Source organism: Mesoplodon bidens (genome assembly GCF_964165515.1).
Source record: "Mesoplodon bidens genome assembly, chromosome: 16".
Classification (NCBI taxonomy): Eukaryota; Metazoa; Chordata; class Mammalia; order Artiodactyla; family Ziphiidae; genus Mesoplodon; species Mesoplodon bidens.
Window position 1 is genome coordinate 68,232,079 of NC_138173.1, and position 11,648 is coordinate 68,243,726.

Here is an 11,648-nt window from a genome sequence, read left to right on the forward strand (position 1 = left end):
AATCAATAATAGCAACAGGCAGCGTGGGTCAGGCACCGTCTGAGCACTAAACAGCACATTACTATCTCATCCCAGAAGCACGCCTATGAGATGAGGACCTATCATTGTCATCATCTCTAACTTAGGGAGGAGGAAATGACTTCCTGTAACTTAGTCAAGGTCATACTTCTAGCAAGTCAAGATCCAGGATTTGAACCCAGGCAGTCTGGAGAAAGAGTCCATGCACGGAAGGATTCTGCTCCCCCGGGGCTGCAGCAGAGACTTCGACCTGTGTCCTATATCCTGTGTTCCACCCATATTTACGGAGTATCTCGTGTGCCTGGCACTGTGCACGGCACAAGGGCTACAGAGATAACTAAGATTCAGTACCTGCCTCTGGGGAAGGGGGACAGACACAGACAACTCGATGTGACAATTGCCATGATGAACGCAAGAACAAGATCTAGTGAAGCCACAAAGGAAGGACTGATCACTTAGGGAAGGTCTTGCTGAGCAGGGGTGGTTGGAGTTGACCTTAAGCATGAGGTCACCCGGTGGATGGATGAGGGAAGTAGTGGTGGTGTGCAGAGGGGATCCCCTGGCAGAAGAAGCCTCAAGTATAGATGGCTGTAAAGCGAGATGAAAGTTTGGGCAACTATAATAAGGTCTGGCAGGAGTGCGTCTGTGAGGGTCAGGGAACTGGGACTTCGGTGTAGGTGCCAGCAAGAGTTTTGTTTGCAGCATCTGGTAAAACACAAACATTCCCCAAACCCATTCACTGCTAGGTAACAACTGGTGAGATCTCTGTATTGCAAGAAAACATAACCGAACACTCCAGCAAAACGCAGACCAGCTAAGACAGCCTCAAGTCTGGTGGTGCAAACCTGCAAGACAGGAAACAAAGTCACAGCCCTTAAAGCCCCTTAAACTCAAGTTCCCATCAGCCCTGGAAACAGCACCTCTCTGCATTGCTTCCTTACAGAGACCCTGTGACACGTGTCATATTTCCATTCCCCTAATAAGATTGCTGCATTTCATTTTCACCTTCTCTGCATTAATCACTCTCCTTTGAAGGGAGTTGGTGCAGAACAACCCAGCAGCAGCCATCCAATTACGCTGAATGTGGGGAGAAAATTATCATCAGAACAACCTGCCAGCACAGCGCCGTGTTTCCTCAATTCTCTCGGCCCAGCAACATTCATCTTCGGGACTCGTATGCGCATACATTCATGGTCATTTAGGGCAGAGTGACGAGCATGGTGCTTGGCATGCAGGGACACGGAATTCCAAGTTATTCTTAGGCAGGCATCTGTGACGACAGTCAACACCACTCGCTCAGCGTGTATGGGGCATTGATGGAGCACCGGCAATATACTTTGCTAAGGTCTGGGAGGAGACAGGAGCCACAGAGATAAATTAGGTATGGAGCTAGATCAAGAAGCCTAAGGTCTGGAAGGGGAGAGAGAAACCATAAATAATTGCAGCACAGGCAGATGGTACCCAGGACCTTAAGAGAGGCAGAGAAGGTGGCTTTGCCATTCAGAGGAGGAAGATTATTTCCAGCTCAGGGAACCAGTGAAGGCTTTGCAGAGGATTCCAGCTAACCGGAGTCTCTCAGTCATTTATTCAGCAAACAGGTGCTTGCTCTGGGGACATGAATTCTGCCAGGTGTCAGAGACACACAGGTTAACACTGCATAAAGCAAAAAAGGCTGGCTGGTGGATTATGTTCTAGTAGTGGGTGGAGGGGGGCAGGGGGAGATAAAAATACAAACTAACCAGTAGTGAATAGAAAACTTTGAATAAAATAAGTGCTACAAAGAAAATCAAATAGATTGATACACTTGATCATGCCTAGGGCAGATGGGGCCACTTTAAATTGTGTGATCAGGACAGGCCTGAAGGTTAAGAAAAAGTCAACCTTGTATGGATTTGGAGGAACAGGGTTTGTGACCGAGGGAACTGTAAGTGCAAAGGCCCTGAGGCAGGAATGGGTGTTGGGTGTGTGGCTGGAAGGCAGGGAAGGCAACATGAAAGGAGAAGAGGTTGGAGAGGCAAGCCCATTATGGGCAGGAGTTTAGATTTTACTGCAAGTGCAACAGGAAACTGGGGGAGGGCTTAGCCGGGGAATGGGTGGGTTAGTTTTGTGAAGATGAGAGGACTCTCCTTAGAGGCAGGCAGACAAGCATGATCACATTTGGAACCTGTGAAGAGGTCATTTTAGAGAAACATTGGGGGCCACACCAGGGTCAGATCAAGGAGACCCTTGAATGACTGTGGTTTGGCCTTTGGCCCTGAGAAACATAACCGTAAAGGAATCCATTCTTTAGATTCTGCAGATCCTGTCTCTGACGCAAACAGCCATCTGTGAGTTATTTCATCTCCGTAAGCATGTGTTCTGCAGAAATGCTCAGCATCCCCAAAGCTTTTAGTTTCCCCCAAACCAATGAGAGATTGAGTGGATTTATACTTGCAGCCCTGAGACCACGGGAGAGAGTGAGCCATGGGCACGTACTTCCTGCTTCCCTCACAATCGCCACACACACACACACACATGCGCATGCACACACACACTAACACAAGCATAGTAAAAAAAAAAGCACATGTCTGTGAGTATACTTAAAACCATTAACTTTTACACTTGAAAGACGTGATTTCATGGCATGTTAATTACATCTCAAACTGTTTAAAAGAACTGGGATTTTCATGGCACTGTAATGTGGTGACTAAGGGCGTAAGCTTTGGAGCTAGATGGATCTGGGTTCAGATTCCAGCCCTGGAGATGAAAATATTCTAAAATTAATTACGGTGATGGTTGCACACCTCTGGGTACATTAAAAACCATTAAATCATACATTTTAAATGGGCAAATTCTATGGTGTCTGAATTGTATCTCAATAAATCTGTTACCAGAAACGTCAGCTCTGATTGTTCTAACTTGTGACCTCGCTAAATCTCTCTGCATCTTGATTTTGCCTTCTCTAAAATGGGGGAACTAACACCTCACAGAATTGCTGTTAGAGTTAAAGTGGATGATTCATGTAAAGATTTCAGCAGAGTGTCTGACATGTAGTTAATGATGTTATTTTAATACTAACTATAAGGCTTACTTTCTGGTACCAACTCTGCTGCTTGCTAGCTTTTGAGATTTGGGGAAGTTTCCTAATATTCTCTGGGTCTTCATTTCCCCACTTTTAAAATGAGATAACATTATGTTCCCATGTATGTATTGCAGGGCTGCTGTTTAGGCTCAGATAACAAGATCGATGTTCAAACCCTTCCTAAACTGAAATATGGAAGAAATGCTCTGAGAGGCTCTGTTAGTGTTTAAGAAAACAGACTCTGCAGTGAGTTCCCAGATTCGAGTTCTAGATCTCCTGCTTACAAGCTGTGATATCTTGTGCAAATTCTTAAACCTTTTGGGGCCTCAGTGTCCTTATCTGTAAATAGGGGTCATACTTGTGCCTACCTTATGGGATTATTGTGCTGACTCCATGGGTTAAAATGTGCAAAGCACTAAGAACATTAATTAGAACAAAATAAGCGGTAGATGAATGCTGGCTATTATTATTACAAGAAACAGGCAAATTTTGATGGTGATAGCAGAGAGGAAAAGTCTCACTTTTTCATGAGGCGCAGCAGAAGCCTGCTAGCACTGTGGACAGAACACAAGAAGAGGCAATACTGCAGTAGCCACTGCGAAGTGAAACTGTTTGTTCCATTCAGGACAACCATGTAGGCTGCACTGCAGGACCCTTCTGTCGACAGAAAAAAATGCACAAGCTAAAAGTTGAGGATTATGTCTCATTCAGTGAACCTGATGAGGACTTAAGCCTGGGATACAGCCTCGGATCCCTCAGAGGGAGCCCTCCGAGGAAAGGGAGGAGCCAGGATAGATAGGAGTTTTTGCAACAAAAACTAGGTGGTCGGAACATCAAAAGATTACTGCTAATTAAAGAAAACCAGACATCTCAAGTTAATGAATCTAGTGCTTTCTATATATGGGAAGATGAAAGAACTCTGGGTTCACTGAGATCATTCCTTTGATGTGCACCTTAACTATCCAGGGCCAGTATCCTGTTCTTTCCCATCCTGAGTCCCCTTCAGGGTGTACAGTCGGTGGCCGCAGTGGCTGATGATTTCATGGCTGCAACATCCTTTGTTTACTGATAGGGCAGTTCTTGGTCCACACTTCTCAGGGACATAATTTATCCAGAGGCTTGCACCCGCTGAGTGCCCAGTGGGGCACTAAATCCACTGCACTTCAGTTCTGTGCTCATGTGGATGGGAACCCCAAGTGAGTGGATCCTCAGACAGAGCTAACAGAACTACAGGGAAGGCAAGAGACATGTGGCCTGGGCTGGAGGGAACTGGAATTGGAAAAATTTCTCCAAGTGTTAGGGGAACCATTGTCTGAAACCGGCCACCCTGGCCAGGCACCATAATAACCACTTGCATGAGTTATCTTACAACAGGAGGTCCTGGTAAGGAACGAGGAACTAACAAGCTACCACCAACCGGAATAATTCGGGAAAGGTCAAAAGGAGAGAGGAGATGCCAGTCCACATGGCCTACCAACCTCCCAGAATCCTCCTTGCTGGAATCCATCTTGGCTGAGTGATGCACGTGCCACCAGGAAGGACCCTGAGTCAGAGTGATTGGCCAGAGACAACCCAGAAACTGACCCTATTCCCATAAAACCCGAGACTGTGAGCCACGTGGCAGAGGGGTCCTCCTGGGGTCCCTGACCCTCCTGCTCTCTGCCCGGGTGCCCCTTCCCAATAAAGTCTCTTGCTTTGTCAGCACGTGTGTCTCCTCAGATAATTCATTTCCGAATGTTAGACAAGAGCCCACTCCTGGGCCCTGGAAGGGGTCCCCCTTCCTGCAACACAAGGAAAAGATGTCCAGAATGTGGGGGTCACTTCTCTGCAGTTATTTTTGTCTGCAGAGTATTAGCTCCTCAAACCCTGTTTACTTTGTTCGCCCTGCACTTCAGTTTTCTGTCTCCCAAGTGCCGTGACACTGGTGAAAACTCAACAGCTGCATTCTACTTTGTCTGTCAGCTCCACAGGGCTTAAAAATTGGCAGATACTTACAGTTAATCTTCAACGAAGGAGGCCAGAATATACAATGGGGAAAAGACAGTCTCTTAAGCAAATGGTGCTGGGAAAGTTGAACAGCCACATGTAAATAGATGAAGCTAGAATGTACCCTCACAGCATACACAAAAATAAACTCTAAATGGCTTAAAGACTTAAATATAAAACAAGACACCGTAAAACTCTTAGAAGAGAACATAGGCAAAACATTCTCTGACATAAATTGTACCAATGTTTGCTTAGGTCAGACTCCCAAGGCAATAGAAATAAAAGCAAAAATAAACAAATGGGACCTCATCAAACTTATAAGCTTTTGCACAGCAAAGGAAATCATAAACAAAACAAAAAGACAACCTACACACTGGGAGAAAATATTTGCAAATGATGTGACTGACAAGGGCTTAATTTCCAAAATATACAAACAGCCCCTACAATTCAATAACAAAAAAACAAACAACCCAATTGAAAAATGGGCAGAAGAACTAAATAGACATTTCTCCAAAGAAGACATACAGATGGCCAATAGGCACATGAAAATATGCTCATCATCACTAACCATTAGAGAAATGCAGATCAAAAAAACAATGAGGTATCACCTCACACCGGTCAGAATGGTCATAATTAAAAAGTCTACAAACAATAAATGCTGGAGAGGGTGTGGAGAAAAGGGAACCCTCCTGCACTGTTGGTGGGAATGTAAATTGGTGCAGCCACTATGGGAAACAGTATGGAGGTTCCTCAAAAAACTAAAAATAGAGTTTCCATATGATCCAGCAATCCCATTCCTGGGCATATACCCAGACAAAACAGTAATTTGAAAAGATACATGCAACCCCTATGTTCATAGCAGCACTATTTACAATAGCCAAGACATGGAAACAACCTAAATGTCCATTGACAGATGAATGTATAAGGAAGATGTGGTATATATATATATATATATATATATATATATATATATGTGTGTGTGTATATATATATATATATATATATATATATATATATATATATACAATGGAATATTAGCCATAAAAAAGAATGAAACAATGCCATTTGCAGTAACAGCAATAGATCTAGAGATTATCATATTAAGCAAAGTAAGAAAAAGTCAAATACCATATGATATCACTTATATGTAGAATCTAAAATATGACACAAATGAACATATCTATGAAATAATAATAGACTCACAGACATAGAGAACAGACTTGTGGTTGCCAAGGGGGAGGGAGGGGGGGAAGAGGAGGACTGGGAATTTGGGATTAGCAGATGCAAACTATTATATATAGGATGGATACACAACAAGGTCCTACTGTATAGCACAGGGAACTATATTCAATATCCTGTGATAAACCGTAATGGAAACGAATATGAAAAAGAATGTGTATGTATAACTGAGTCACTTTACAGCAGAAATTAAACACAACATTGTAAGTCACCTATACTTCAATTAAAGAAAATAAAATTGGCAGATACTCAACGAGACAGGAAGGAAGAGGGTAGGGCACAACCATTAAAAGAATGACACAACCATTCAGAAGAACAGGATACCACAAAAACCGGTTAGAACCTACTTGGCCCAAGGTGGTGGAAGATTTGACTTCCAGTGGACCTTGAGCCTCATTATATGCTCATTGTAATACATTAGCATATGCTAAATGACACACCCACAGGCGCCATGACAGTTCTGAGGCCAACCATAAAAAGCCAAAAAGTGGGCCGTGGCCCAGTTCCTAGAAATCTCTGTCCCTTCCCCAAAATAGTTGGAATCATCCTCCCACTCCTTAGCCTATGAAATTACCCAGCCCATAAAAACTAACCACCCCCGTCCCTCAGCTGCTCTTGCCTTTGGAGATGGTCCACATTCTCTCCATGGAATGTGTATCTCCCAGGACCACACTCACTTTCCAAAGAGATGACCCCATGCCCTGAGGCTGCCTCTCACCTTCTGAGATGGTCCACACTCTGTCTATGGAGTATGTATCTCTCTAAATAAACCTGCTTTCGCTTTACTCTGGCTTGCTATTGAATTCTTTCCTGCGTGGAGCCAGGGATCCTCACTTGGTGGCCCGTCCCAGGGGAAGGCATCCAGGTGGCCCTTCCCAGAAACGGAAGTCTGCAAGATATTATACTTTTCAAGTGTCGTCTCTGTTAATTCTCGAGAATTGGTGTACTACTGGCTCACTTTTGTATCTCTAGCACCTGGAATAATCTTAACCCTTGAGTAAGCCCTGAGGAAACACTCATCGAATACATAAAACTCTATGATGTAGTATTTATTATCCCCATTTTACAGATGAGAAAATAGAGACTCAAATGAGTAAATGACTTGCCCAACATCATCCAGGTAGTATGTGGCAGAACTGGTATTTGAAGCAAAGAATCCAATGCCTGTGCTACCCTGATGGGAACACAGTGGCCCTGGGCATCTGAGGGGGCCACACTTAGGGTAGGCCCAGCAATGCAGGAAGGAGAAGGAGGAAGGGCGTCCAACCAGATGATCCTGCTGATATGGGCTCTCCTAAGGTGGGCCCTGCTTCTGAGGCTGGAGCATTGGAAATGATGTCACAAGTGTGAGTCCCGCCTCGTCCAGGTGGATGTGTGGGACAACAGTCTGAGCTCTGCTAAGAGAAGAGACAATCTGTTCCAGGCCTTCTTTGTGAGGTTTTGTGCTCTGGTGGTTTGAGGGTTTGGCTCCCAGAGCAGGGATTGTGGAAAATTCCTCTTAAATCCAAAGAGCAAGCAGGTACCTGCAGGAGCGGAGGGATGGGCAGCCAATCAGAAGAAAGCTCCCGGGCGCAGGCAGAGCTGCACTTGGGCTGGGCTGGCTCCCCAGGGCGTCACCTCTACGGGGCCACCTGGCCTCGTTTCCTTTCCCCAGAAGAGCCCGGAGGTCTGTGGGATGGGAAATCCTTTTGGTTTCGGTGGATGCAGGAAAGTGCGTCACTGCAATGTGGGCTCCCGGGGGAGGGGAGGAGCCTTTTCCTGAAGGAAGGACTTTTCAGTGCCCTCCTGCTCTGTCTCTTGTCTCCATGGAAATGGCAGAGAGGCCCAAACAAGAAGTTGACTTCCTTGGGGAAGGGAGGGCTGACCCATGGGTGAGCTTCCCACCATCAGAGTCTCCGGCTATGAACTACGGGAACTCCACAAGGTGCCATGGGATCCCATCTGGGTGAGGGCAGTGACTAGGAAAGTGGGCTGGGATCCCACTGAACCCAAAGCAGGCCAATAGCGATGGTCTAAGAACAAGATTCAGAATGTCCGGGTTGGAAGAGGCTTCAGAGATCATCTGGGACCCGGGAGTGATGTGACTTGCCCAAGGTCACAGAGGAATTCCTACAGACGAGCACTAAAATCCCATCTGATGGTGTCCCATCTGACAGATAGGACTAAAATCCCATCCTTCCTACTCCAGAAGGAAGCCTTCTTCAGTGATAGTAACAACACAAATTAAATCGTACATTTTTTGAATGTTTACCACGTGTAGGACACAGTGCTGATTCCCTTCCATACATCACCTCAGTGACTTCTCACAAGGTTGAAAGGCGCTTACAACTGCCCCCTATTTACAGGCAAGGTAATGAGTCTTAGAGCCTGAGTGTGCCAGTTAAGGTCACATAGAGGCTAAGCAGCCGAGCTCGTAGGTAAACCTAGGGCATCTGACAGTAGACCCTGGACCCATAACCACTATTCTTTTTTTTTTTTTTTTTTTTTTGCGGTACGCGGGCCTCTCACTGTTGTGGCCTCTCCCGTTGTGGAGCACAGGCTCCGGACGCGCAGGTCCAGCGGCCATGGCTCATAGGCCCAGCCGCTCCGCGGCATGTGGGATCTTCCCGGATTGGGGCACGAACCCGTGTCCCCTGCATCGGCAGGCGGACTCTCAACCACTGCGCCACCAGGGAAGCCCAACCGCTATTCTTTTCCTTCACAGTTCTGGGTCTTCTACTCCTCCTGGGCTCCCACTCACTGGCCCTCCCCTCTGGGCCCAGGGTGGCTCCCAATCTACATGCCAAGTATCTGTCAGCTTCTGATGTTTAAGTGCACATCGGGTGCTGTTTTGTTGTAGGACACGAGAGCAAGGGAGAAGCCTTAGGCCTTTTTCGAGATAGCTGTCTAGGTTAATAAAATAATTATTTTGTGATTGCCAAAGTAACATCAGTGCTCTTCACAGAAGGTGGAGAAACTATGAATAAGTAAAAAGAAGGCAGAAAAAAAAGAACTCATATGTTTCCTGGCTGTTTCTTCTGGAAATTGTCCACTTACCCATTGATGATCTTAATGATATTGCCTCATCAATTTGCTCCAGAACCACGTTCTTTACACTCACAGTTGTGGTTGACATCTTTTTTGCCCTTCCCAATTTGTTGTTTGTCAGTGTATTTTGAAAAATGTTTTTGGCTCTAGGACTTACCCAGCAGGCAATGCTTCTGTCTTGGGTCAAAATGGCGAGCAGTCCTGCCATTGCAGCATCAAGCAAGTGGCTGGAGGGTATTCGATGCTTCTGGGTTCAATAAACTGGGCTTAATGCAAGATGATACAATATATAAGCATGATGATGTAAAAGAGGCCATAAGAAGGCTTCCTGAGAACCTTTATAATGACACAGTGTTTCACATTAAGAGAGCGCTGGACCTGACCATAAGGCAGCTGATCTTGCCTGAAGAGCAGTAGACAAAATATGAGGAGGATAAATTTTACCTTGAACCATATCTGAAAGAGGTTATGTGGGAGATAAAAGAGAGAGAAGAATGGGCAAGGAAATAATCATGTAGTCTAAATCTGTGGATGCAGCTGTCCTAAAGTAGTTTTATGAAGCTGGTTAAACCTGAAATGTACAATGTAGAACTATCTGGACTGTAAATGTATTACTTTAAATAAATATCTATTATAATTATTGTTGGAAAATAAAAGAAAAATGTTTTTGGAAGTTGGAAGTGGCTGCCTAGATTGTAGTGGACTGATCCTTTGCCCTGCAGAGACCCATTTGCTGCCCAACTGGCAGTGACAGGCAGACAGACATTGGCATTGGCCACATAGCAAGTTTTCCCTCATGGCTGTTGAGGCTCTCCTTGACCAGCATGACCTGGAAAAAGCAGTTCTTGCTTTTTCAAAAGCCCTTGGAGGTCCCAGTGAACCAGTCAGCAATGCCATTGCCATTTATTATCCTTCCCTGGGAAGGGCAGGGTTCTGCTTGGGAGCTGAAAGCCAGGACTACAGAGCCTGGAGATTCACCCTGGTCCTCAGAGCCTGTTGTGTAAGCCCGGGATGGAGTTGAAAGGAAACGGTCCAGCAGCAACTCTCTCCATGCACGTAACTCCATTCAGGTTCCATTGGCTGGAGAGCTGAAGTCATCATCACAAGGACAATGTGTGTGGCTGGAGGGCCACCAACTGCCTAAGTTCCTCAGGGTTATCTTGCTGCTTTCGTGTCCACCCTAGGAAGTAGGCAAAGCAGGTTAGTAGGAGTCTACCTTACAGATGAGAAAACTGAGGCTCAGGTGGACAGCACCGGCTCTGGGACTAGAATCTGAGCTCCAGAGAGCTTTCATGATGAGGGATGAGATGCTGGGTGTGGGGAGCCACGGTGTGGGGAGGGGGCCATCTGAGAGTTTGGAAGAGGAGGAGAGAGGAGACAGAGGCGTCTCTGTGGGTCCCCGGGCTGGAGACACGGACTCCACCTACTTTGCTCATTTTCTGCATCAGTTCTGTTCTCCCTCTGTTCCCTAGGGCCACTCTTGCCTCAGTCCCTGCTGTAAAAACAGTGGGGGCACACACAGGACATTGTGGGGGAGTGAGGACACACACACAACACATGCTTAACCATGAAACCCCAGAAGCAGGCCCATTACCTGGGAACATAAGTCCACGATCTCTGTCACTGCCAGACAATAGTCCCAAGGCATCGCTGATGTGATCAGAAAGGAGAAAGAAATAAAAGCAGTAAACATTAAAGAGGAGGGTGGCATTACTTGTAGATATGACTTTATACTCACAGCACCCAGGATATTCTATTAGAAAACATTGCCAACAATAGAATTCAGTAAGATGTCTGGGTAAAAACTCAGTATCTTCCAAAATAAGAAATAGACAGAAAAATATAATGGAAGAAAGAAGCCCATTTTGAATAGCTACAAACAGATTACATATCCAGGAGTATTGTTATCAGGTTATGTGTAAGATGGCAATGAATAAAATTTGAAGATGCTACTAAAGAACATACACAAACATGCGAATAAATGGAAAAATATCTGTAAGAGAGGAAGCTGCATACTACACATTTGCCAACTGTCTCTAGATTAATATTTAAATTTAGCATAATCCCAGTTGAAAAATAGGATTTTTTTCTAGAATTAAACATATTAAAGTTTATGTGGAAAAAGAAATAGATGAGAATAATCAAATTCTGATTATAAAAGGTGGTCTAATCCTGAAAGACATTAAAATATATTATAAAGCTAACATAAATTAAGCAGTTTGGTAATGGTGCATGAAAAACAGACCAATAAAACAGTGTGAAAAGTACAGAAATAGATCTAAATATTCATAGAAATTTAGTTTATGATTAAGAGGAC

General features: G+C 45.0%; 1 pseudogene across 1 annotated transcript; it reads left to right on the top strand.

Annotated features, from left to right (window-relative positions):
• The first annotated feature begins 9,519 nt into the window (after positions 1-9,519).
• On the top strand, positions 9,520-9,841 carry LOC308630325 (cytochrome b-c1 complex subunit 7-like; annotated as a pseudogene). Its single transcript has one exon. The product of its transcript is annotated as a cytochrome b-c1 complex subunit 7-like (transcript).
• The last annotated feature ends 1,807 nt before the right edge of the window (positions 9,842-11,648 follow it).